Consider the following 21,654-nt stretch of genomic DNA (forward strand, 5'->3'; position numbering starts at 1 on the left):
CTGTCTTTTCAATACGAGTTCTCCACAACTTCCACCCCAAATGCTTTGTTAATTTAATAGCATTGTTGTGGATGTGGACTTCCTCAGAACACATTTCAGTATTTCTATGTGTGTAACTCAATCCCTTCAGCAGACATTATAAATGAGGTGGTAACCACCAATATTCTTCTTTTGTAAGGAAAGAAACTGAGGCACATGAGACAAATAAAAAGCTACCTAATAGCAAGGGCAGAATCCTCACCTCCCATGGAGGGGCCCATGATGGTGGGGGGGGGGGGGGGGAGACAAAGCTTCTCTGGATGGGACCCTACCAGCCCTGTGCTGAGTACTGTCCTTCAGTGCATTCTGGTCATGGTATGTAAGCGGGGATGTCCCTTCCTTGTGAATAACGGGCTTTCTCCTAACTCTAATTCTCCCCGACTTTAAACTCACTTTTACCAATTAAAATGAAACTCTACAAAAAATACCAAACCAAAAAAAAAAAAAAAAAAAACAAACCATGTTGTCCAAGGTCCAGATGTGGAAAGTATGGTAGTTGGAGCTGGAAGCCAGAAAGTCTCTGCAGACACACTCTGCCCTCTACACAACCCTGTCACTTGGATATAAGGACAACAATTCTCCATACTTTCCATAATAGTTCAGCCCTTGACTGATGCTCCCGCCAGAAGTCTTGCATACCTGTCCTGAAGCAGAGGCATATGGATTCCACTTATCAGACACTATACCTGTCTGAGAGGGGATCTGCATGGAGAATTAACCCATAGGACCTCAGTCTATCTCCTTCAGAAGCTCCAGGCCCAGGCTTCAGTGAGCTGGTGAAGGTATTAGTCAGTTTTCAGTCTGTGGAATCCTTTAAAGGAAGCAGAGAAAGCTCACCCTAGATTCGATCACCAGAGATGCCTGACTCATATCTTGTCGCTACGCAGTTGGGCTGTCTGAGAACTCCTGAGTATTTTAGGAACTTTCTGGATGAAATCTTTCTCTAAGCAGAGAACAGTCCCTCCACACACCCACCTTCAAGTCTTTAAACTTTGTTTTATTATGTCAACTTGAAAAATAGGATATGAGAAGCTTATTAACTTGGGAATGTCAGGATTTGTTTTTCTCTAAAGCCTTACAAAGTAGAGTCATCATTCATCACACAAGGACAGAAATGTAAAGATGAGTTAAGCACACGTAACAATAAGAAACAAAAGTTAATAAAAACCCAAATCTCCTCCAGACAGAGGGGACCTGATGCATAACAGCCGGATGAGCCAGTGTGTTAGCACAGTACTTGGTCTCAGTGACGCCGCTGGTTCTCCATGACGGCTTGCTCATCACCTACCACAGAAAATTCTGGACTGCGGCCATGAGGTGGGAGGATGACTCAGCCCCAGTGCATTTCCGTAACGCCCCCACAGTACCTCAAGAGTCGTGCAAAGGAGTTGGAAGACAAGTTTGTTCTTGTCTAGAAGGACGACGGCAAAGGCAAATAGTTGTGACAGTCTGAAGCAGGTAAACATGACACCTAAGCAAGAAACAAGAGCCTCATGGGTGGGCCAGTCACACAATGTACATGACCACAGACAGCCCTGAAAGGTAAGCCTTTACGAGGAAGAGCAAGGGGGATTTCATTCTCGTTTCGTTAAAACAAAACAAAACAACAACAACAACAACAAAACCAACAACTCAGGAAGCCGGAGAAGCTGGTGCAGGAAAAGCGATTGTAGTGACCCATAACTTGGCACAACATTCTGTGAACACCATGTCCTTCCAGCCCATGTTTCTTGCCCCCGCCCCTTAGGTCTGCCTTAACAGCAGCTTTACTATGCAGTCACTGAACTACCTATTTCTTTCATTCACAATATGCTATGGTCAATCCTGTTCGCAACTGGCTCTGTAAAATGTTCAAGGTTTTCTAACAGCAGAAAACGCTTCTCAACAGGAAAAAAAACCACTTAATCATAGAGTTTCTTTTTCTAAGCCTTTCCCACCAATGCCTAGTTAACAAATATACAGTTCCCAAAGAACCCTGAATGTAAAATCTTAAGACTGAAAAGACTTTAAAAGTGACTGAGTTCACAGACCTTCAAAGGTGCCTGCCTGTTAGGGACCCTCATTTCCATCTGGAATGCTGGGAACACATTTTCTCCATTATATTATGTGTCTTAGTTTGCTCACATTGCTGTAACAAAACACCATAAATTGGGGGAGTTTAGCAACAACAGGAACTTACTTCTCCTGGTATCAGAAGCTGGGAAGCCAAGATCAAAGGACTGAGTCACATCTAGTGACGGCTCACTCCAACTTTCAAGATGGTGCCTTATTATTGTGCTCTTCCATGGCAGAAGGCAGAAGTGTGTGTGTGTGTGTGTGTGAGAGAGAGAGAGAGAGAGAGAGAGAGAGAGAGAGAGAGAGAGAGAGAGAGAGAGAGAGAGGGCAAACAGCTCCCTCAGACCTCTTACCAGGTCATTAATTCCCTGTATGATAGCTCTATCCTAATGTATTACTAACCTCCTATATATCTTACTTCTATCACATTGGTAGAACATGAATTTGGGGAGGACACGTTCAGATTGTAGTGATCTGCATTCAGCCAATTGATGTGCATCAAGGGAGAGAGGGTAGGATCTCCACTCCCTTATGTAGGATCCTCATGGTGGCATCCAGCAGAACCTGGTTCCCTACTCCCAACCACCAAGATGGCCCTGACCAAAAAGTCAGCAAGTTTCTTCATGTTGTCAGAGTCCATGGATACATGCCTTAATGGTCTATGCAGAAGGGCAGCATTATTTGTATTTACTTACTTATACTGTCGAGCAAATCCATGGGTTAGGTACTATCGTTATTCCTGCTTTTTCAGATGAGAAAATGAGTCACAGAAGATACCTAACCTACTTTGGGTTGTAATATGTAGAGGAACCAGGAATTTCAACTATGGCCCAGTTATCACCAACCATAACTCAACCCTGCCCTTCCAGTCTCTCAGAGGTCTAGAGGAACTGGGAATAACAAATGGATGTTATAAAGATCTGCTACATGTGTTTAGGAAATACTAAGTTACACAAAGTACAATCTAGATAAGGGAACATCTCCGTTTTTTTTCATCAGGAAATGCGTAATTCTGCCCAGCAGGCAGGGTGACCCTGGCTAACAGCTCTGTGGGGAAAGATGCCTTGGCCATGTTGGGATAACTATGACAACATTTTATATTGGAAACCTCCCCAGTTGTCCATACAACCAAACTTTGGAATTTCTGTCTCTGTGAAACATGTTTAATTGCTCGAAGTGTAACTTGGGCCATGAAACTACAAAGGTGACGGGAGGGCTCTGCTGAGGCTAGTTCCTTTTGTGCATTAGCCAGAGCCAGCCATGTGCTGCTCTTAAAGAGTGTTTCTTTGTTAATCTGTAAGTGGTATGGAGATTTCACAGGCACATTAGTCCTATACCACAGGAACCCATTGGTTCCCTTTCCCACTCTGTTGGGGTCGCTCTCGTCCAAGCCACATCAGCTTTGCGTACCCGAGAGATAACCTGGCTCCCTTGTTTCTTCTAGTCCATTCTTCGTTAGTGGATAAGACATGCCACTCCAAGCACACCCACGCCCTGTGTGCCAAACCCTTCACTGGAGTGTCACTCACAAAACAGGATCCTGTCTCTGGGTATGCTTCCTCCATAAGCCCAACTCATTCTCTCTCTCTCTCTCTCTCTCTCTCTCTCTCTCTCTCTCTCTCTCTCTCTCTCTCTCTCTCTCTGAGTTCTAGGTGACATCAGCCTTCCGAATCTTCTAGAACTGCTGTCTCTTCACGGCCTTAGGACCTGCGTTCTTGTCGTTCCTTAAGCTAGACCACCTTCCCCCGGACCCTGGTAGGGTTCTCACATTGTAGAAAAGCAATCATTTCCCGGGATTCTCTTCGATTATCTTTTCCAAATCTCTCTCCAGCCTTCCCACACCCTGGCATGTTTTTCTGAGTCGTTGCCACAGACAAGCGCCCCATTTGCACTTGTCTGTAATCTGTCTTTAGACAGGAACACAAGGTCCTCGAAGGTTCTGGTTACTCCTCCAGCTCCAGCACCAGGCACATTCACCCTGGTGCACTGCAGTTGGTCAGGAGAACAAAACCCAAAGTCCCACATTCTGGCCTCTCCCATCTAAAGCTTCTCCAAGTGGCCCAGCAAGCTATTAGCCATAGGCAAGTCTTTATGCTCCAAGTACTAAGCAGGATAATAGTTTTTCTGTCCTACCGTGCTATTGTGAAGGCCCTATGATACAACACATGTGAATGTGTTATAGGAAAAAGAGGCTGGTCTGCAAATACCAGGTTTTAGGAGAACCATAAGAGTGGTTTCTAGGGGAAACCCAGAGCCAAGACTTTGTCCATTTAATTTCCCTGAAGCAGCACATCTATTATCTCCCCCACCCTCTCCACACACACACACACACCCTGACATATTAAATGATTATTCGTTCTTTACTCTTTGGCAACATGCTTTTTATTGACAGTAATTTTGAACTAAGGTTCAGAATTCTCCCTGGGGTTTCAGACCTGCCCTGATTGTAAGCGACAGGAAGATAGCAGCTCTAGTTAATGTTTAGATTGGTTCCCCATTTTTCTTCAAGGATTGGTTGCCAAAGAATTTCTTCCAATGGCACCTGGGAGTGCACTCAACCCCTCCCCAGCAGAGTCTCAGCAGCTCTAGTGTCCCATGTTGCACTGCTGGCAATGCTCTGTTGTAGCAGAAGCTACAGGTTTCTCCTCTCAGGCCCCCACTCTTTTGGGGTGACTCTCTTCGGTGGCTCTGTGTGGACTTCGGTTTGGAAAAGTCATCCCTGAGGACTACATAACCAACAAAATCAACCCTAGTCTTTTACGGCAATGTGAACACACAAAACATACTCTCAGACATGGCCCTTGCAATACCCTGTCACAAAGACCATGTCCGGTGACATCGCCTCAGCCCTATTAACTAGGCTGCCATCCACAGGGCTCAATTTGAGACCCTTGCAGTTGTGCTACCGCTGACAGCTCTCTCAATAGACAGTTCGCTTCAGCGTGGCTGCATAAAAAACGTGGGGCATCACCTTTATAAAATAGTTCCTTTACCTGCAAGACAGCGAGAACAGAGGCCTCAATGGAGAGGCAGGACGTGAGAGTCATTCTCCACACTGCTCCTTTAGATCGCTATTCTGTCTGCAGTGTCCTTTCCGGAGTCTTTCGGGTCTAGGGAGAGTCACAGATGTTACTCATGGGAAATGAGTAACACATATCAAGATGTGTCGATCAAACTGATAGTGGCCCCTCGGGATTGAGGGGTATCTGGGTCATAGCAACGCAACAGAAAGGTACAGAAGTCATCTGCTACTCTGTAGTTACAGCAATCTTGGGAGTTGACTTGATTCTTGGTTTTCTCTTGCATGGTCTCAAGGTAATATCACAAGTTGTTTAAGTTCCAGCCAGCAAGGCCACCTTGGTGTCAACAAGCTCTAGCAGGAGTCAAAAATGGCAGGCACTGGGAAGTCAATGAGATTTCAATTCATAACACCCCATGACCCTATCATGGAATAAAATGTTGAGTCTTCCCTCTAAAAATGTTTTAAAAAGAAAGACAAATAACTATACCCTCAAATGTTACATTGATGGGATGTGGGGATTGGGTTGGGGGTTGGGGGAGGGCTGGTGGAGGGACAAAGGAGGAGGGGTGGGAGAGGGAGCTGGGATTGATATGTGAAGCATGCATGCACGTTTCTAAGACATAATTTATTTTAATAAAAATTTTAAAAATGCTACATTGATGGGAGCCTGTGTGCCATGGCCGCCTGTCTGGGCACAAGGAACCGCAGAAGAGGAACTGATTGATGCATTAGACCTTCACCCCCTGAGTGTCTTTCCCCACCTCTGTCCATCTCATTTGGCTTGGGTGCAATGACAACCAAACTCTGTTGGAAGTTTTGTCTTTTAACCTTAAAATGTGGGTCAAGAATATTTTTTGATTCTTTTTTCTATAAAGTAAAAAACTCAAATTGAAAAACATTTGGTGTGTGTGTGTGTGTGTGTGTGTGTGTGTGTGTTTGCCCACATTCTTCATGTGCATGCAAAGGCCAGAGCAGGATGGCAGGTGTCTTCCTCCATGGCATTCCTTTTTACTGTCTGAATGCACCATCTGTCATTGAACTGGAAGCCTGCTATTTCAATTAGACTGAATGGCCTTTGAACACTTGGGATCCAGCTATCTGGTCTCAGTGCTGGTTAAGGGCACATACACTCTTGTCTGGTTTATTTGGTTTTCATAGGAGTGTTGGGGATTCAAACTCAGGTCCTCAGGTCTCCATGCTTATGCAGCACCTGCTCTTACCGTCTCCCCAGCCCTTGTCTATTTTTTTTAATGAACTTTGTTGTGTTAGGAAGAAAAGAATTTCCCTTACCAATGTGTGCAGGTGTGATCAGTTTCCTTCCCTGAGATCTCTGGAAGCATTTATTTTGGTGTCCTAGAGTCAACTCCATATTTTAAAAACATTTTAAATTTTTATTTATTTATTCCTATTTGATATACATTGGTGTAGGAGGAAGTCTGATGCCGCCATTAAACATGTGACTTATTAGAGGCGCATACAGATGAGGTAATAAAAGGGTGGTTTACCACACCACTAACCACACCCACTTTAGGCAGGACTAAAGACATATACGGCTGGACATAAAGACGTATACGTACGTAGGCGGAACTACGTCACTAGCCAGGCCCACTTTTGGGCATGGCTAGGGGCGTTACGGGGGAAGGCATAAAAGACAGCACACAGGAAGTCTCGGTCTCTTTTTCCTGGAGTTCGGCTTCCGGTCCGGCCGCTAGCTGAGAACTGTTTGGCTCCTCTGGGTTTGGTATCTTGTGAGTAATTTTCTACATTAAATACTTAGCTTTACTGTCAGTAATTGTGTGTCGCGTATCGTTACAGCGTCCGTTTAGCCTACACATTGGCGTTTTTTTGCCTGCATGCATGTCTGTGTGAGGGTCTCAGTTCCCCTAAACTGGAATCACAGATGCTGTGAGTTGTCATGTGCTGCTGGGAATTGAACCTGGATCTCCTGGAAGTGCTGCCAGTGCTTTTAACAAAACACTGAGCCGTCTCTCTCCAGCCCCTCAACTCCATATTTTGTTCTCCTGAAATTAGCTCCTCAAAAGCTCTGTAGCTTGCTGAAGATGTATGAGTAACTGATTCCCACATGTGCATCTGTGTGCTTAAATAACTGCACGGTGGAGAAAACCTGGAGACAAACAGGTGTGAATTAGGGTATCTGTGTCAGAAGTGGCGGAGGCCCAAGCCTTGCTGCTCATAGATGGAATGGACACACTCCATTTCAAGTTAAAAGACCTTGCTCATTTGTCTTCTAGGTCCAATCAAGGCAGTGGGACTCCAACGGACATCACTGTTGCTTCTGTACCAATCAAGTCAAGATCATCTTGGCATGGTGGCTCCTGTCTGCAATTCTAGCACTCAGGAGTCTGAGGCAGCAGGATCATGAGTGAGAGACCAGTGCAGGCCATACTGTGAGAGTCTCAAAATAAACCCACACATGCACATATACACGCATTCGTGCATACATATGTGTGTGGGCACTGGTAAACACTACAGACACATACACACATGCACTCACATGCACATTCACACATACTCACATGCAGACATAGACACACAGACATGCACACATACCCCCAGGCATGTGCACATACACCCATGCACATATAGACAGAGAGACATACACACATGAGCACACACACGTGCACCAAGGCGGGCACTTCTGTCACGACCGCACTGTTTAGTTAAAGATCTGTTGGCTGACACTGTGCAAACTGCCCTGAGCTCTTGTGTACATGTTGAATACTAAGTTAAAATCCAGGAACTCAAAAATTAAGTGGGAGAGTAGTAGACAGTCCACAGTCCTTGGGTCAGTATTGCCAAAATAGGAACTTCCAAAGCAAAGATCTTTCATTTTTTGCTGAAGTCCAATGCAGAAAAGCCTGTGGTAACTGAGTAGCAGATGTCTCTGCCAAGGGTGAATCTGAACTCACTGAGACAGCGGGCTGTTACACGCAGGTGACATGACAAACACAAGGCTTGCTTAGGCTCCTAAATGCCTAGGCAACCTACACACCAGCCGTGTGAAAGCAGAAACCAACAGCCAGAGCAGATTTTCTGATGGACAGTGATGCCAGAACAGAGGTGTGATGGAATTCAGAAACAGAGCGTCAGGGGGACTCTGGCAGGCTGCCGGTTGCCTTCAAAACCCACCCTCCCTTTGGTCTCTCCGAGAGTCCCTCTGTTGCTGGTGACAGAAATGAGCAACTTTTGAAAACTTTCCTTCCACCTCCCATCTAGAACAGCCGGTAATGAAGAGAATGTGACGGTGAGGAGGCGTGGTTCCTGCAGGACGAATGGTCAACTTCTGCCCTTTTCTCTATTTCCGCTTTTCCGCCTAGAACTCTAAGATGGTGGCTAGGGCCATTTTGAAAGAGATGGTCCAGATCTTGGTCTCAGCCTCCAGCTCCTCAACACCCCCTGCTCTGAGCTTTTGTTAGATGGGAACAACAAGCCCTTACGTATTTAGGCAACTTGCACTTTGTGAGATGAACACAGGAAAAGGGTAATGACGCTTCTCGGTCTCTCAAATAGCAAAATTAAATTTAAATCAGGTTGAAGTGAGTACTTCAACAGCACAATTCTGTATACAGCCAAGTGCAAAAATATGTCTCAAATATGCTGAACTTCTCATCCGTCTAAACTTGGAGGCAGATGGAGACTTTAGGTAAACATCTGAAGGAAGGCAGCCTGCGAGATTTACCAAATTAACTCCAGCGCTGGCAAGAGCTGCAGTTGGCTGACTAGGTTCCTCCTAAGTATCCCTCAGCACAAGGCAAGCTTGCTCTGTATGTTGCTAGCCACAGGCAGTGGTCCACACAGGGTCCCAGCATCACCCTGTAGGCGGGCTCCTTTCTTGAGAGGCTCTTACCACACAAGGACTTTAGAGGCAGGTTTTCAACAAAAAGATATCAGTACCACGTGACTCAGGAGCACACTGAATAGTTCAAATTTATTTCATCCTGTCCTCTGGTCCCATCTCCCTTTTTGTCACCCGCTTGCCCCCTCCATCTGACCTTTGGGCACATCCTACAAGTTTGGAACTGGAAACCAATGGTTCTAATTTGAGTCCCAAGTCTGTCAGCAATGAGATGTCGTGACTACACGGTCAGTTGAGTTAATGCCCTGGGTGTGCTGTGGCAGGAACACTGGGGAGCTGATGGTTAGGCTCAAAGGCATTTAAAGCAGCTGGTCTAGCAGCTGGCACCGCTCTGTAAACCAGGGCAGCGAGTCCCGCTCAGAGCAGTCTGCCCACTCCATACCCAGAAACTGTCTTTGAGAGGTGACTGCCGTGGGTTCACAGGCAGCTGAGGTCCAAGCCACGGCAAATGTTTCTATGCTTCTTGTGGTCCAGGACAGTCAGATGTGAGCCCATAGCTGTATTTACAACTGTCTGCAAGCCTGAAAGTTTGAAAATACATTTTTAAAAAGACGTACTCATAGGGACCATGGGAGAGGCTAAGTAGACAGGATTAAAACCCTGTTAAAGTCCCTGCCCATGCTGCCATGTGATGGTGACTTGGCTATAAGTTTACTGTCATCACTTCTTTCTCAATGATTCATATGGTTAGCCCTTCTTTTACTCTAAAACCTCTGCTATTACATATTTGTTAACTAATTGAGGATCATAATGATCATGCTCTTTTCTAGAGCTGGCTAGATCATCTGGTACAGGCCCTTGCCATCAAGCCAATGAGCTAAGTTTGATTCCCAGAACCCACATGGTGGAAGGAGAGGAGTGAATACTACAAGTTGTCCTCTGGTCTATGCAAAAAGACTTTCTTCTTCCTAATTTTGGTGGCAAAATATAGGGAACACAAAATTTATCACTTAACCATTTAAAAATACCAGTTTACATGTAGGGACTGTCTATACAGATGGGGTTAAGTATGCTGTTTCCATACGCACAGGCTCTGAGCATGCATGGGCCACTTTAGGCATCTAATAGCACAGGTCTCAGCACGTCACTGTCCAGCAAGCAGTACTATCCATTCCCTGAACTGTTTCCTTCCCCAGCTGCACCCCAGCCCACTGAACACCTGCCGCGTGTCCAGCCCAGGAAACCATCATCCCACTCTTTCTATGACCTTGACAGCTCAAGAGTCCACACAACAGGAGTCAACACAGTATTTGGCCTAAAGCAATGCTTTTAAGATTCATCCATGTTGTAGCATGTGTCAAAAACTTCTTTCCTTTCGAAGGCTGAATAATATTCTATTTTAGGATATGTCATATTTTGCTCACTCATTCCTGTCAGTAAATATCTGAGCATGCTTCCATGTTGCTGTAAGCACGCGGTATAAGTAATCTGAGTTACTGCGTTCTTTAGAATATGCACCTTATTTCTTGCTTATTCTTAATTTTTAATTAATTCTTTCAGAATTTTATGCTGTGCACTTTGGTCATATTTACCTCTACCCCAACCCCTCCAAGATTCGCCTTCACTTCCCTACTTGTCCAGTTTTTTGTCTTTTTTAAAAAAAACTCTTCATGTCTCGTATGTGCTGTTCACATATTCTTGGGTCTGTGGTTTTTCCACTGCAGACAATTCCCAGGGACTAAACCCTTAAAGAAAACTGACCCTCCCTCTCTTGGCAGCAATGAACTGCCAATCCTGCTCTAGGCCCTTCATCTCATTGCCTATCCATGCAAGGAACACATGGTCACCGTATAGACACACTTGCATGCTGTGCTGCCTTGAGGAACTTGGAAATGGAAGTGAGGCCCTCAGCACACCCATACACTATAAAAGGGATACAGGACAAACTATTCGGTGGAGGTGAAGCAGTTAACGATGGCCACTTGCATGCTGGAGAGCCTGGGAGCCCCGTCCAGGAAGCTGGGCACTTCACAAGCCCTGATCTGGCTGTGAAACTGAATGTTCCCCAAAGAGTCTCTAGTGCTGAGTTCCCATTAGAAAGCCCAAGAGGCGGGAGTCTGGCTGGTATCAGTGGAGATTGCAGCAGCAGAAGCTGCACTTGTTCAGAAAACAGCAATGGATAAAGCGTTGCTCTCACCTGGGACCCTTATCTGGGATGCTCAATGGGAAGGGGCTGCCCACCCTGAAGATGTGTCCCTGCCCCACGTGTCAGTACTGTCTGGAGATGCTCCCACAGACACAGCTGTGTCCATTTTCACCAGTTCGCACAACCTCCTCAACTGAGTCGAGAGGCCAGCCAGGACCAATCATCACATCGTGTACACAGACGGTGTCTTATCGACGTTGGTAGCTAGCATTTGGAAATGTCTCTTTCATGGGTGTTTTTCTTGCTATGGTGTTGACCTTCTTAGGATCCTTTCTCAGGCTCTCTCATCCCATCCCACATTCCTTCCTTCAGCTGTGCAAACTGCTTATCATTCTAGCCGCATCCCTCATGTTCTGTCTGGTCCTGGCAGCCTAGCTCATGTCCATTCTGTGTAGCATCCCACCCACGCCTTTGTCCGACCCATCTGCTGCAAGTCTACTGGATGTGGCAGCTGAGGAAGGACAGGATGGCGGCTGGGAAGAGCTGGTCCTTACTCTGCCAAGGTGGGGTGGATGCAGCCGCCCTAGTCTCTCAGATATGCCACCTTCATACAGGCCAGCGGAAAGAAGGCATGGGAAGCTTGGTGTGCTTTCTGTGCCATTGCCGTGGGTCTGCCAGAATTTCCTCCCCACTGCGACCACCATGCGCTGCTCAGTCCCGGGTCCTCTCTGTCTGGTAGACCACCCGGGAGAAATGGCAAGGCTTGCTGACCCTTGGAGACAGATCTAAGCTGTGGATATAATTTTGGGATGGATAGTTATTGCCAAGCTCTTCTAATCACAGAACAAGGCTGGGGGTCAAAACAGGCTGGGGGGGTCAGAGCAAGGCCCCAGCTGCTTCTGTGCAGTACCAGAAAGAGTTCATCTTAACAAGTGTGCTAGCTGCAATCTGTTTCCGACCTTCAGAACACACTGCAGAGAATCCCAAGCTTAAAGAGCAGCTCAGCCCATCAGAGTTTGACCCTTAGTGACCCACGCTGCATTGCATAGATAGCCAATCCCAGGGAGAGATAACCCACACTAGAAAAGGTATTCCTCAGCAAACAATGACACATCGGCCTAACCAGCTATGAGCCCCACACAGGTAAGCCCTGAATAACTAGGGCACAGTAAGGTTGTCACACACTGCTTGAGTAGAGCCTCCGTATAACTGCTGCCCCCCATAATGTCTTTGTTCAGACAGCGTCTCTCTACTATCTTGTTCACTGTACTAGAGTTTATCTAGTAAACACTATTTCAGGCTCTTTGTTTTGTTTTGTCTTGAATTCTTTTACCACCCACACATCACTGGCCTGCTCCACAGTTCCCACACAGCATAACCCACCCACCCAAGATCAGATAGGCCGATGGCCAAGCCTAAGCACAATTAGATCTTGGCCAAAAGGACAACCACATTTAGTTTCCCTTTAACTAGATTGGGAGAAAAGAGTAAAACCTGTATAACAGAGAGGATCGTTAGTAAAAGAAATGGAAATGTAGTGCAGCCATGTTCAGAACACAATGTGCCACCCTCAAATGTCACTCTTTTTTGACCTAATGTACTTGACAGTCAGAGGAGCAAAATTACTTTAGTCTTCACTCTCTTAAATGCAGTAGACAAGGGCTGAAGCGATGGTTCGGTGGCTGGGAGCACTGGCTGCTCTTGCAGAGGACCCCGGTCCAGTTCCCGGCACCTTCATGGCACTGTACAACCACCTGTAACTCCAGTTCCAGGATTTGGACCCCTCTTCTGGTCTCTGTGGGCATCAGTAGGCATGTGGTACACATACATTCATGTAGGCATTCGCAACATGAAATAAAAACAAATACTCTTTTTTTTAAATCAGGAGACAAGTTCCCACACAGAATGAGCAAGCAACAAAACTTACTCTGCTCGTCCTTGCCCACTGGTCAGTTTTTACCCCACTCATCACCTGGGGCCAACTCTCTTGCCTTTGTCCTATTTCCAGAGTTTGTAACAGTTTGCCAGTTTTCCATCTGATGCCTCCCTGGCCTTCCTTTCCTTACGGGATCTCCCTTGTCATGTAAGAATCATACTGTACGCACCCGTATGTTATTGCTCATGGATCCGATCTTTAGACACCTGCAGGTAACCCTAAGAGAATAAAGGTGATAAACCGGGCGCGGGCACAGAGGAGACTTACTTCAGATTATAGAAAACTCCATCATTGACAGGTACTTCTGTTTTGTTTTGTGTTGGTTTGCTCATCACAGTCAGGAAGACCATCATATCCAGAGGTTTAGCAGCAGCTGGGGCAGAGCTGCTTCTTAGTGGCAGGGCATGAGACCGGCATGCGAGAGATTGCACATTCCATCCCAAGGACCCAAGACAAAGGCAAACAAACAAACCAAAAACCAAGGGGTGGTGGTGGTAGCGGCTTGGAGGGGAAAAGAGAGGTTGGCTTTGGGGATTCTGGATTTTGGTCTAAAGGGAATTTTAATACAAGAAAGGGAAGGCTAGCTGGGGTAGGAACTGCATTACAACAGTGCAGGGTTCAAGGCATGGCCATACTCCAGAGAGCTGGGCTCAAAGCATTCCTGCTATACAGTTGTTCTGCTTTTTTGCCTTTTGAAACTTTATCATTGTTTTTGAGACAGGGTCTCACTGCCCTGGTACTCACTCTGTCGACCAGGCTGGCCTTGACTCAGAGATGCTCCTGCCTCTGCCTCCTGAGTGCTAGGATTAAAGGTGTCACCATGCCCAGAAACCTTATGAAACCTTTAAAATACATTTATATCATCTAATTGTGCTCCCATAAGAACCACAGAGGAGCCACTGGGCTGTGGTGCTACACATCCTTAATCCCAGCACTCAGGAGGCAGAGGCAGGCGGAGCTCTGAGAGTTTGAGGCCAGTCTGGTCTACAAATCGAGTGCCAGGACAGCCTCCAAAGCCACACACAGAAATCCTGTCTCAAACCACCCCATCCTCCAACCCACATACACACAAAAAAGAACCATGTAGGGGTTACACTTAAAATCCTAGATCGTCTGAGACACTTAACTCAATCTAGACTCCAGCAAAGGAACTAAGTGAGGCAGAGGGGAATTCTAAGGCACAAGTCTCACTTCCTGAATTTTGTTACCCACTCCTCCCCGACAGGTCCTAAGCCAATGGAGCAAACACTAACAAGAGAAGCAAGCCCCACTCAGTGGCAATTGTGGACCAGTGTGACCAGGAGCTTCATACCGGGATGGGGTTACATAAGCAAGGCTGACACAAAAGGAGTAGCAGAGACTCAAAGGCAGCTACTGCCAGGACAGCCACGGCCGTTCTTCTCATGCTGGCTCCACAGGACTGCAAAAGAGGCCCCAGTTTTGTGCTTCATTAGCTGTGAGGAGGGCCACAAACAAAGGAACTCACATGTCATTCATTCATTGGCCTGGACCTCAGTGACCCAGCTGGCAGAGGACACAGAAGTTAGGCTTGGAGCTGACAGAAATGGAGACCTAGATGGTTTTGTCACACCTGGATCTGGAATGGTGAAATTTCAACGCAAAGAGTCATGCATGGTCCCCAAACATCAGCGACATTCTCGCCATGGACCAATGCTCACCGCAGGGGCATCCGTGGAGGGTGGTTCTTTGTTTTGGCTGGCTGCATTTGGCATGAGTTCGGAATGAAGTTGCCAAAGGGGAAAAAGAAGAAGGTAGCAATACAAAATTACCACTGCCCTGGATGGTTGACAACCACAGGCCTGGGGAGGCTGACGCCCAAAGCCATCTGAGAAAGCATTCATCGTGAGGATGGACCTCCTGAGCTTTGTGTCTCTCAGGTCAACCCTCCCGAAGGATGGTAGAGAAGAACCCTGAAACAGCTACCATGGAGCTGGTGACCCTCGGGAGGGAAGCTGGAAGATGAGGGGCCAATGAGGACAAAGTCAAGAGAAACAAGAGCTTCTCGCAATCTAAAGAATCCATGAAAGCTAGTGTCAGGGCCCGTCACCTCCAAGGTTCTCACACATCTCCACACATTCCCTGGGCGGTCACAGAAACGTGCTTCTAAGTTTCCAGATGATACCGAAGCAGCTAGGCACACATGGGCATTGCTCCAACTAACAAAAGTATCATTGTTTCTTCGTCTGCTATCTAGTTAGTTAATTAACTGATTTACACAATTTCATATATCCCAGGCTAGCCTTGAACTGGCTATACAGCCAAGGATTATCTTGAACTGGTCCTGCTTCCAACTCCTATATGCTAGGACCGCAGGCACCACACAGGCTGCCGGGTTTCAATATTCTGTTTCCCTAACACTTGCCTTGGTGGGTTTTTTGCTTTGTTTTTTGAGACAGGGCTACATATTGATGTCCTGGAACTCACTCTGTAGACCGGGCTGGTCTAGAACTCAGGGATCGCCCCCCACCCTTGCTTCCCAAGTGCTGGAGTGCTATAGTAAATGGCTTGTGCTACTGCCTCCAGCAAAATCCTCATACATTTGTATCTAAGATGATATAGACTTTCTAAAATACAGACTGTTTAGCAGAAATCCAGCCTCTCCCTTCCCATCACCTTAGGATTTCTTGTTAGCTCAGCCTCTTGAAGCAGACCTGTCTCTGCTTGCGTTGCAATTCCTAGCATCTTATATAATCCAGTTTCCCCTGGTCTTCTTCTACATTTCCTATATCTTCTCACTACATGTTCTACATGTTCAGTTTCATAACATATTAAGGAATGACCTGCTTTTATCAAATGGTAACTGGCTTCCTCACCTTCTGAAATAGTAAATACAGACATAAGCCTCCCCACCCCCAAACCCACACTGAGTCCACTACTCCTGTCTATTAGGACAGAAATACATTTAATTAAACTGCATTTAGTTCCCCATTCATTTTATTTTCTATCCCTGAAGTTTAAGACTTTAGAACCTGCTAGGAAAATTACCAGCATATGGGAATGCATGTCAAATGACATGCAAAGTGATGCAAATTAATACCAGGCATACGTCTCTAGATGGTTTGGACAAAGTTTGTGAGCTCCCACTAAAGCTGATGCTACCTGTTTCACCACACTGGGCAAGCAGTGGACCCTTGTCCATTTTCCTTCCTTCCTTCCTTCCTTCCTTCCTTCCTTCCTTCCTTCCTTCCTTCCTTCCTTCCTTCCTTCCTCCCTCCCTCCCTCCCTCCCTCCCTCCCTCCTTCCCTTTCTTAGTGTTCTAGACCATTCTGGAACTCTGGAGCCCAAGCTAGCCATGAATCTTCCCGCCTCAGCCTTCTGAGTACTGAACTACAGACAAGTGTGCTGTGTTTGGATTGCATTCTCTTATTACAGATGGTCTCCAGCCACATTCAGAACCTGACACTGACGAGCGAGGGGAAGCAGCTGTGGCTTGGAGATCATCCAAAGGGACGAAGGCTTTAACTTGTTTTAATTTGCTGCTTGCTGGTTCTGTGGCCTTTGTCATCTTAAAATCCTCCAGGTCTCAGAATTATGTATTTGGATCTGATAGATATGACACCATAGAAAGGACATTATCACCATATTTGAACCAGCAACACAGGGTTTAGTGCTTGCTGTATGTCAGGTAACACAGACACACACACATCACACACAGACACACACACACACACAGACCACACACACCACACATACACATAGACATACAAACACACCACACACACATCACATACCACACACACACCACACATACACACACCTCACACACATATATACACCACACATACTATACACACACGACATATACCACACATACATATCACACACATACATATCACACCACACACACACACACACACACACACACACACACACACACACACACACACGGCATAAACTATACGGGTGTGCTGGAAACATGAAATCCTCACAAACAGTCCATGAGGAAAGAGCCCTGAAGCGTAGGGTCATTTCAGGGACCTGGACAAGGAGTCACAAAAGCCGGGAAACTTGAGCTAGGATGCTAGCATGGGAATGACAGAGCCAAGAGCAAGCTATCACAGTCACCCCAGAGGCCTTGTCCCTAATCACAGTACAGCTGTGGTCTGAGGTCACCCTCTGTATACCCAGCATTATTAAACTTGTATGATCTACAAGGTAAAAGTCAAACTGCAGCCATACTTACTTCAAATTATTGTCTCTCTAAGGCACTGACTGTTTATGAGTTTGATCTATCTACCATCACTATAGAGCATTTTTTTTTACTTGATACTCCAAGGCAGTAATTAATCCTCACTCTTCTGGAGTAATTCTCACTCATACACTGTGCCACTCCACTCACATTTAAATAGCGACAAAACGCTGCTCCTCAGTTTCCCTCTCCCTTGGAAGCAGCCACCAGAGCTGGCCACCACCTCCCTAGATGCTCTGCCCTCAGGTCCCATTTCCCTACCTCCTAATCTCCACTTCTCTTCATACCTCATCCCTAAAGCAGATGGCAGCCCCCTTTAGACAAGTCTTCAGGGCTTGCTCTGTTGGCCACAGGGGACATAGCTCTCCTTCCCAGGATCCACAAGTGCTCAGACTCAAAAAAACTGACCTTGTCCTTCTCCCAGGAACCTGTTACCTCCCCCGGGCCCCCTGGGGATAGCAACACCCCAATTTATGGAACCTTCCGACACTCACATCCTCCACAAATGTTCCCCTAGGCATGCCCTCCAGGCCACCCACCAATCATCACGCCCTCAGCCTCTAGCTTCGACCAGGCCTGCATACTCTAGGGGTCCTCAGATCCATCCAGCCACCTGGTGCGTGCTTGTTTGGACTCAAGCAATTCTCCTACCTCAGCCTCCCAGGTGGCAGGGCCTGAAAGCCATGTGCACCTACCTGCACCTGGCTGCTTTTGTTTTCAGTCACAACCCTATGAGGAGACTCACAGGTGTAGGTGCAAGTTGTTTTGGAGATCCACCTAGACTAACTATGTCAGCTGCCCCCACCCCCCACCCTTCTCCACCGTGCCTCAGGCTCTCATGGGGCTCTCCCAGCTCTGACCACTCCTGTCCTTTACTTCCCTGACCCCCCAGTTTAAACAGTTCCTGCTCATCATCCTTAACCCACCTTCCATTCCACGGTAAGGGGCCGCACCCTAAAAAGACAGCTACTGTCCTTCTGTGACCCACAGCGAGGGCCCAGCTCACAGTAAGCATGCAAGACCTCGCTTTGTCCAACTGACTTTGTGGTCCCATGTTGCTCAACTTTATTGTCTGAAGGAGGTATTCCTGCCCCAAAGTCTAAGAAAAAGCTTTACAGCTTATTCACTGTAACTCACACAAATGTAGTGTTAATGATAAGCCGCAGGGGACCAGGTCATGCTGAACAATGGTGTCTCCTCAGGGCAGGGCAGAAAAGACAGTGTCTCCTAGAGCCTTGTCCGCCCCTTCTGCCTGAAGGACTTCCAGTCCGCCTAGGCTGACGGTATTAGAGTGTGCTAATTTCACACCTTACCCTGCCCATCTCTGCGAAGTGAATAGGCACTGTTTAGCAAAAGACTCTGAAACCTTGCCTCTCAAAGGAAAAGGGGGAGACTCTCCCAAGAGAACTCTCCGTCCGGTGTCTCTCCCTCCCCTTCCCCCTGCCCCAGGTGCCAGGTATGTCTTTGGGCATTTCTCTCCTAAAACCAGTAAAAGATATTCCAGCAACACCCGAACCCAGCATTCCTCGCTAATCTGAACACTTAGGAAGCGCAACACAGACAGTTTTCCGCAATAACTCACTTTTAGAGGCTACTTCCTCCAGGCACTACCAACGAAAGCTGCCAAAACAGACTATTAGTTTCTAGACTTAGGCTTATAAGTGGTTTAATAAATAACAAGGGTATGTTTTATGCAAATAAGATAAAAGCGATTTCTATGTCTTTCAAACCGTAAGGTACACTCCAATTTTATTCCAGCTCCCTTTAGTCAACTTGTTTATTGGCCTTACGTTTTAAAGATTAAGAAAGGTGTGGGCATATGCCCCCAAACTGGCATCACCCCTCCACTTGCCTGGCACAAGGACAAGCACTTAAGATTTCCAGCCTCTACCTGGCTGGAAGCTTGGCGCTTGCTTTTGCACACCATGACCACCCTGGAGGCACGCCCACGTCCTTCTCTCTGGAGTCCCTTCTCTCGGGCTGGGAATCCCCCAGAGGTTCCCAGCGCCCCAGGAAGGCGCCGCCACTTCGCAGGGTGTACGATTTCTCCGCAGCACGGAAACTTGACCTTAGAACGCGCAGAAGCTTGTCCCTGCAGAGGCCACGGTCTATGACACGCGACCTGCAGCTTGACTCCCCCGGGACCCCTGTCCCCGTCACTCTAGCGAGAAGCCGCGGGAGGAGCGGGTCTCGGTGGCCTCTGTAGGGGAAACTCCCCCGCGGGCCCCGGGAACTTTGCCGCGTCCCACTCACGGCTGCGGCTGCCGCGTGGGGCTGCGAAGCCGCGGCATCTGCCCGGCGCTCACTGCAGTCGCACCGCCGCCCTCGCCTGCTCCTGGGGACCCAGGGGCTCCGCCGCCAAGAAACCTAAACCTAGTTAGTTCCGGATCGCGCCGCCCCCGCCCCAAAGCCACAAAGACTCGGCGCGCCAAGTTTCCCACGAGGGAAAGTGAAAGTGACGGGCAGGAGAGGGGTCGCCTCCCCCACCCAGGGCCCCCCTTTTGCCTCCGTGCCCAAGCCGACCTACCGGGGAGCCGGGGAGCCGGGGCACGAGGTCCCCGCCACTGTGCCACCCCGGCGCTCGGAACCCGGGTCTCCTCTGCCACGCGCGCTTCCCCGGAGTCGCTGTCCTTCGGCCAGGAGTGGGACAGCGCCGAGGTCCCCGTGACGCCGGAGAAAGGAGGAGCGCCACCGCCACGCTCCCGCAGAGGAAGCTCCGCGCCCGGTGCTGGGGGGTCCCCGCACCGCGCTGGGGACCCAAGTTCCGTGGCGCGCACGCCGGCAGGTCGCGGCTCTCTGTCCCGGTACCCGCTTCTCTGCAGCTGCCCCGCCCGCAAGACACACACCAGACGTCGGAGGAACGGGGTTGCCAAGTGATTTGCCCAAAGTCGCCGAGAGGGCGGTGACAAAGCAACTCAGATCTGCTATTCGGGGCTGCCCCCTCACACGCCGGGCTCCGGGCCGGCAGGACTCCGCTGGATGCGAGTGAGCTCTGAGGGCGAGGCCAGCCAAGGCCTGGGGTGCATGGCGAGCGTTATCAGCAGCGTGGGAAGGTGGAGTTTTGCAGGATAATTAGGGTACAAAGTTAAGTTTTTATCAGTGCCTACATGCGGAGTACGCTTCCTTTTTCCCCTCTGGCGGAGGACAGCATGGCAGGGGGTGATGCTGTATGGGATCATCGGGTGACTGCATCAAAGACTGGTACGCCCATTAAACCAGCCGGGCAGCACCTGACTCTCGGGTCCTTGTGGGTCCTTGTAAGGGGGAACTGTAAGTGTGCTCGCTTTGTAAGGAAGGCATTGTAGGTGTGGTGATGCTTCACACTCCCAGAGAGTCTTCGGTGGGGTGGGGCGAGGGTAGGGGACTGTTCCTGGAATCTGCCCTACAGGGCAAGGAGTATAGCATTAAGCAAGTCAGCCTCAACAGGTTTATCCTTGAAATGGACTGAAAGCCTGCAGTATGCCTGACAGGGGGTGAGGAGCTGGGCAGGACCCGGAATCCAGATCCAGTCAGTTCCAAAGAATGCCCACATCAGCAGGGTGCCTCGGTTTCCCTACCCTGTCTTTAAAAAGCGCCCTGTCCTCAGCGTGCAAGCATCTTCATGTCCGTTTTACAGACTTATTCAGAGACAAATGGACCAGCTTTGCCCACTCCTTCTTCCTGGTGGGACCTCTACTTTCTGGAGAAGTCATTAAATTAGCTACACAATTCATCTTCCCAATAATTCACCTTTTCCAGTTGGCGTTGTCTGTGTGTGAGATGAAGAAGAAAACCAATGCTTCTAATCGTCCTCCATTCTGTGCCCTGTTCAAAGCATTAATGCATTATAACTAGGTCCCCACGAAGAACTGTTTTTATTCTGACTTTTCACATGAGAAGTGTGACTCCAGTAACGGGAGTGAGGGGTGGGGTTGGGATGGGGTGGGGTGGGGTGGGGGAGCCAGAATGTAGACTGTTGGGTGTGTGCCCTTAACCACGAGGAACGGAGGCCAACAGGACTGGAATTCTTAAGAACCAGCAGCCATTCTCAGCCTCTGCTCAAGGAGCCTCCAGTTATTTCAGGCAAGACATACTTGGCCCCACACATCTGCTTTACTATTTTGAACATATCAAATGGATATCCACTTACCCCCTAGCCTCCCTAGCCCCAGACCAATCATTTTGTCCTAAAGCAAGTGGTTTTTATGGTGGGCCCTTTATCTTTTTTTTTTTTTTTACATCTATTTATTCCTTCTGGGAAAAGAGGTCAGAGGAAAACCTTTGGCGATATAGGTCCTGCAGATGGACCTCAGTTGTAAGGCTTAGTGACAAAAAATGCCCTCACCCTGTGAACCATGTTAACTGCCCCGTGAGGGAACCTTTTGTTCTAGTTTACTTTCTGTCGTTGTGATAAACACCATTGACAAAAGCAGCTTGGGAAGAAAGGATT

At 47.9% G+C, this 21,654-nt stretch overlaps 1 protein-coding gene across 1 annotated transcript in view; it reads right to left on the bottom strand.

The window, feature by feature from the left end:
- The window catches only part of Gcnt4 (glucosaminyl (N-acetyl) transferase 4), a 26,831-nt gene extending 6,620 nt beyond the window's left edge, over positions 1 to 20,211 (bottom strand). The window contains exon 1 of the mRNA XM_005065497.4: positions 19,753 to 20,211. The gene's annotated coding sequence lies outside the window, so the exon portion shown is untranslated. The remainder of the gene's footprint in view (positions 1 to 19,752) is intronic.
- Between the last annotated feature and the right edge of the window lie 1,443 nt (positions 20,212 to 21,654).

The sequence above is a fragment of the Mesocricetus auratus genome, unplaced genomic scaffold, assembly GCF_017639785.1.
Source record: "Mesocricetus auratus isolate SY011 unplaced genomic scaffold, BCM_Maur_2.0 Super-Scaffold_100020, whole genome shotgun sequence".
NCBI classification, from domain to species: Eukaryota; Metazoa; Chordata; class Mammalia; order Rodentia; family Cricetidae; genus Mesocricetus; species Mesocricetus auratus.